At 44.5% G+C, this 6,000-nt stretch overlaps 1 protein-coding gene across 8 annotated transcripts in view; it reads left to right on the top strand.

Annotated features, from left to right (window-relative positions):
* Positions 1-758: 758 nt before the first annotated feature.
* Positions 759-6,000, top strand: part of LOC122387236 (zinc finger protein 345-like) — a 48,943-nt gene continuing 43,701 nt past the window's right edge. For 5 of the 8 annotated variants that reach the window (XR_006257532.1, XM_043377278.1, XM_043377273.1 and 2 more), the window contains exon 1: positions 926-1,019. The gene's annotated coding sequence lies outside the window, so the exon portion shown is untranslated. Of the gene's footprint in view, positions 789-925; positions 1,020-6,000 lie in introns of those variants that run through there. The other 3 variants (XM_043377275.1, XM_043377276.1, XM_043377282.1) reach the window with 3 other exon arrangements.

The raw sequence follows: 6,000 nt of genomic DNA, 5'->3' as shown, positions 1-6,000 counted from the left end.
ACAGCACTACAGACGAATCAAGAGAGGCAATTGCCCAATGAGTCAAAGCAAGACAACTTTATGTTCAACTTTTTTTTGTTAAGTTAATTGAGAATGTTTTGAGCAGATTAAATGCAAAAAAGACATAAGATAATGAATTTTTAATTTAGTCACCTCTATTGCTACGGAAGTGCGCCACATTTGTATGCTATTCCGTTTGTAATGCGCATCGGGCCGAGAGCCAAACTAGATCCGTTTGACGTCACTGATACGAATTTGCTCATGTAGTCGGTGCACTGAATGCGTTCTTGGGGAGCTGATGCGAATTAGCGTGGTGCGTATTTGGAACGGATCGCTCATGTAACCGAAACGTCCGAGGCACACGATTCGGGCCGTATTTCACAAGAACTATTCTTTGCTGACTGGAAGCTTGACTGGAAGCGTCAAAATGCAAAATACTTAACAACTTTTTTATTGGCTGCTTCGTAGAAAATAGCAAAAAAATGTTGGTATTTTGGTTTAGTCTTTGCATGTGAAATAAAATGAATGAAATATGTTGAAAGATAATTTTTTCTGACCACCCTGCTGTCGCTGCATGGCGAATCAGTGCCCACTGACTTAAAACAAGAGAACTTTGTTTTCATTTTTTGATTTCATGTTAATTTTAAATGTTTTTGAGCCTATCAAATGATATAAGTATTTAAAATTTAGCTCAGTCGTCCCGGTAAATGCCGCAACTGCGCCATGACTGTACGCTAATCCTATTCCGTTTGTGATGCGAATTACCGGCCGTCGAGGAGTCAGCCCGGGTGAGCCAAACAAGATCCGTTTGACGTAGATAAAACGAATTAGTCTCATGTAACCGGTGCCGTAGATCCGTTTGTGGGGAGCTGATGCGCATTAGCGTAGTGCGTATTTGGAACGGATCGCTCATGTAACCCCGGTAATTGTCTTGATATGAGAAGCTTGCTCAAATAGCAGGCTTGGCTTGCTCAAACAAGCCTGCTGTGCTTGTTTGGAAGAACTAACCCATCAACCAGGTGAAAGTTGTGTTTCATGGCCAGTGTTTTATTGGGTGGAATCTAAAAACAGGGTGCCTAGCGCTGTTCGGCAGCCGGCTATTTTGTGTGCAGGGTATGACGTATTTCGCGAGCCGACGTCACAGGCGGTGACGTCGGCTCGCGCGCAAGCCGAGCGCCAACGACAAACTAACGGGAACCCTCGGACACCCTCGGGGCATAAACCGCGGAGTAGCATATTGAGCGAGTCTTATAAGGAAAATTCATATATTTTCGTTTCTCAAATGATAATCAGGGTGTCTCTTACCTTTTTACACATCATTTAGGCTTACCTAACACTTCAGTTGCCAAATATCTGCAATTTATCCAAATGAAGGCATTTTCAGCAAATATCAATACTATAGACCGAAATCTTTTGAATAAAAACTCCAACCAATAGAAATAAAAATAACTTATTTATTCCAACCATTTCCTCCACATTAACAACATAAAAACTCACTTTTACACACATCATTCATAATAAAGCATACTAACACGCCGCTTTAGACAATTGCGGCGTCGAGTGGCGCGCTGCTAGCGCTCTTTTTCGATCGCAGAGACCCTGCACGCGCGCGAGCACACTACGTCACGTCCGGGGGGCACAGGTATATGAAAAATCGCAGTGACGTAACACTTTTCTCGCTTCTCATTGGTCAATAGCCCGTTGCCGGGGTAACGTGCACGTATGTGAGCGCCGGCAAGAGTACTAGCCGGCCGCCGATCAGGGCTCCTAATTTGTGTAAAATTTGCTGCTGTTAGACTTTCAGACATTAACCCATTAACGCCCGTAATTCCCCAGCGAATGCACACGAATGCCCATTTGCTGATTTAGAGGTAATGGTCCCCTAAGGGTACCATGTGAGTTTGGTAAATGTGCGAAATCTAGAAATATCCTTTTTTGAAGTGGTACCTTTTGGTACCACTGGGCGTTAATGACATCATTTTTTCGCAAAAACATGCATTTTAGCAGCATACAAGATATGTTTGCCAAGAAGACTTTGCAGCTCATTCGAGAAAATCAGAATATAAGACGACATACTGATCGGCAGTATTATGGCAAACGCTCGCCGCTTATGTTTTTCAAGTTGTCTGGTTATGACGTCATTACTGCATGTTTTGCCTAACTGCCATAAACGTCAATGCTATTATTCACCTGGTGGTGGGTAGGTCTAGTGTAGAACTTTACTGTTTCAAGCAAGGTTGTGGAGTCGATGGATTTTCAGTGACTGACTCTGACTCCAATTCAGACTTTTACATTTCAACTCCGACTCCGACTCAGACTCCAGGCATGATTGTCGACTCCGACCGACTCTAATTCATACTCAATCTCCGCAGTCCTGGCATGTCTGCGGAGTCGCTGGATTTTTGGCGACTCGAACTCCAGCTCCGGCTTCCACAATCGACTCCGACTCTGACTCCGACTTCAGTTAGAGATATCGACTCCGACCGACTCCCGACTCAGATTCTGCAGCCCAAGTTTCAAGGCTTGTAGGGTTATTTATTTTCCTAAGATGCACAAATATCTTTATACAAATGACAAAACTAGCGGTTTTCTTAAAGCCATTACCAGCAACCACCCTACATTCTGTGTTAAATTTCCTTTCAAAATTACGAAAATAAACATGAAGCCCATTGTTCAAGATCCAGCACAGTCTGTAGTTACAGTTCGTGCACTGCAAGACACGCGCTATACCTACCAAATCTAATCCAGCAACCAACGAGACAGATCTCCAAAATGGACTTCAGCCGGATAGTAGTTGATTCGGTGTCGGGATTCCATACGGATAGGACGTGCCTCATCGAGCTCCACACTCCACACTCAGTTTTGAATACGGAGCTCGCGGGGGCTCCGATCGTTCGTTTTTGCACGTTTTCCCCTCGCTGTTGCAGCTTTGAAAATCTTCTGGTGAGATTGAAGACAGGTGGAAATGATTCGTTCTCCAATAGCTACAAGAAAATCTTCACAGAAAGCGTCGAGGGATGGCTCCCACGATGGTGCTGTTCGTGAATCTGATTCGCCTGCTGGGTCCAAGCAGAGCAGTGGCAGAAAACAGGATAATCATATCGTTCCACAAGATGGGGTGTTTGGTGATCCGGATATCGCTGTCACTGTGCATGATGTTGGGATTCCCCCAACAAGCAAGAACAGAATCCAGAAACTGGATGAGGAAGCCTATAAGCCATGGGGCTCACGCTCTCGGGCTTCTAGCGTGGGTAGTGATGCCTCCTTCTGCAAAGGTGGACCTGGCAAGGTATGTGGAGAACCTGTGCGGAACACAGACTGTGGTGTGGCTTGCGATAGGTGCGAAAAGTGGTTCCATGCTAGCTGTCAGGGCATACCAAAGCCGGCTTATGATGCTCTTATTGAGTACCAAGTCCTCGCATGGCTTTGCCCCACCTGCAAGAAATCCTTAAAAAGCGAGGCTAAGGCTGATAATAAACACTTTGCCACTCTTGAAGAAAAAGTAGACCAACTCACTCATGCCGTCGACACTCGTATGAAGCGCTTGGAGCGCTCCGTCAAGGAACAGGAACAGGCAGTGATAGGTCAAACACAACTGATAGAGAGGTCTATTAGAGACAACCACTCACAGAAAGCAACATATGCAGACATGGTAAGGGGCACATGTTCAGACATGGTGGAAAAGGTAACTGCCAAAGTGTCGGCCATACCCCAGGTACTTGCAAATCAAAACACTTCAAAGGATGCGCAAAGTTTATCTAAGGCCTTTGACGAGTTCATCGAGAAGGACCGAAGGAAGCTTAAAGGAAATAGTTCACTTTTTAACATGGGTTTTGAACTGGAATAGCAGTTCCGTAGCTTGGGCTGAGACGAGCATAAATCAGGAGCTTTTACAGCCCAACGATCAGCCTAGGCAAAGATATTCTATTTCTCGTCCCGAAAAAGGTGTCTTGCGTTGAGGATGTGTGCCTTGCATATATTTCCATCCAGTATGAAAAGAGCATGGGTCCCGAAAATTCTTCAGAAAGTAGAGAAATTATCTACGAGAACTCTAGAGAAATTCTCGTACTGATCAATTAGGACATTCAGGGGAACATTATCAGATCGAGCAGATCGCCCAAATGCCGGTGGCTGCGATAATTTCTCTGTTTCTGAAGAATTTTCGGGACCCATGCTCTTTTCATACTGGATCGCGTGTGCCTTACAGAAACTGAAAAGTTCTTCCTATATCAAAATATAGAAAATAATCTTTTGTTATAAAAAGGTTTTATTTTCTTTGCTGATTATTTTGAACATAAAAAATCATAAATCCGTTGCAAAAAAAATAATTTCGTGAAAGTGAACTATTTCCTTTAACCTTGTGATTCACAACTTGCCTGAATCTGAAGGTAGCACATTCAGTGACAGGATGGAGAAGGATGGTCGCCTTTTTCAGGAAGTAGTCAGAGATGCTTTCAGGTTGAACGTGTCCATTTCCAAAGCATTCAGAGTGGGGAAGGTGATGCATGGTAGGCCCAGACTGCTTATTGTCACACTTCAGTCTCCTGGGTCAAAGGGTGACATTCTGCGGCTTGCACCACAGCTGAGGGGCTCTGACAAATGGGACAACATCTACATCACCCCCGACCTCACAAAAACAGAGCGCGAGGCTGCAAGGAAAGTGAGAGAGGAACTGGCCACCCGCAGGGCAGCAGGTGAACAGAACCTAACTATCCGCAAGGGTAGGATTGTGCAGGCTACAGGGGAGGCTATGCAAAACAGACCAGCTACAGCCAGTGACACTCGGCCTACTGATCAGGATAGCACTAGACCTGTGAACCAGCTGGCCCAGTCAAGCCTGGCAGCCACGGACAGGGCTGGGGAACATATCACATCAAGTGCAGGCCCATGTCACTCCACTTTTGATGACATCATAAGGGGGCCTCAGGACAATTAATGGCGCGGTGCGCCACAATCGCTCCCAAGCTACTGGCCAACAGCTGCCATTTTTGAAAATATTATTTTGAAATAAAGTTTCAAGTAATGAAAATATTGCAATAAAGTTGTAATTCAAATCTATACCATATCTAAAAACTTACTGAAAAATGAATTATCCATAGTAAAAATATAAGCTCGATGCGTTTTTACGTTGCTTCCCTGCTGCTGCAGAGGGTTTTTAAATCGTCTATATCTTCAAAACCGGCCATTTCTTAGCATATTGCTGCCTTTTTTTGTCGCTGGAAAATTAGTTGGGCTTTCCATTGACATCAACGGCTGAGCGGTATGTGTAGAGTGCCATCAATAATCTTCAAATGAAATTAGTCATTTTTACGTTGAAAGGAATGGAGTACCCCTTGCGAGCATCAGGGGTGACGTCACTCAGGATCTGTCTCTGATTGGTCGGCGGGGGAGTGACTGTACCTTCTATAGATGGCCTTGATCAAGTGACACTGTGCACAGTGCCCCTGCCTCAGCTAGACCCTCCACCTGACTACCTGATAGCGTGTCAGCCAGTTCACAATCTCATGTGTATAATAGTGTAAGGTGTATTTATACCAATGCTGACCAACTAACCAACAAGAGGGATGATCTGCTAATGTCCATTGCTCACGACAGACCAGACATAATTTTCATTTCAGAATGTTTACCCAAAGTTCAATCCAACCTCCCTGTTGCATCACTTATTTCAATTCCTGGTTACACATTGTTTACCAGTTTTGACTCTTGCACTAGTGATGTGTTTGGTAGAACTTTAAGAGGCATATGCATATTTGTGGATGACAACATCCAAGCATCAGAGGTAAACTTTCTTCCATTGCAGAGCATCGAACAGCTTTGGATAAGGATAAAGTTGAGGGGATCTGATCTTCTATTGGCTGGAAGCCTATATCGCAGTCCATCTGGAAACGCACATCAGAGTATGGATGAGTTGGGTCAGCTTTTCCGGTCTGTGCTGGAGACCTGTCCGTCTCACTTGCTGATATGTGGCGATTTCAATATTCCACAGATAGATTGGTCATC

The sequence above is a fragment of the Amphibalanus amphitrite genome, unplaced genomic scaffold (assembly GCF_019059575.1).
Source record: "Amphibalanus amphitrite isolate SeventyFive unplaced genomic scaffold, NRLGWU_Aamphi_draft 000278F_arrow, whole genome shotgun sequence".
In the NCBI taxonomy this organism is placed as follows: Eukaryota; Metazoa; Arthropoda; class Thecostraca; order Balanomorpha; family Balanidae; genus Amphibalanus; species Amphibalanus amphitrite.
Note: the sequence above shows the minus strand (reverse complement) of the source record. Positions and strands in the feature narration are given on the sequence as shown.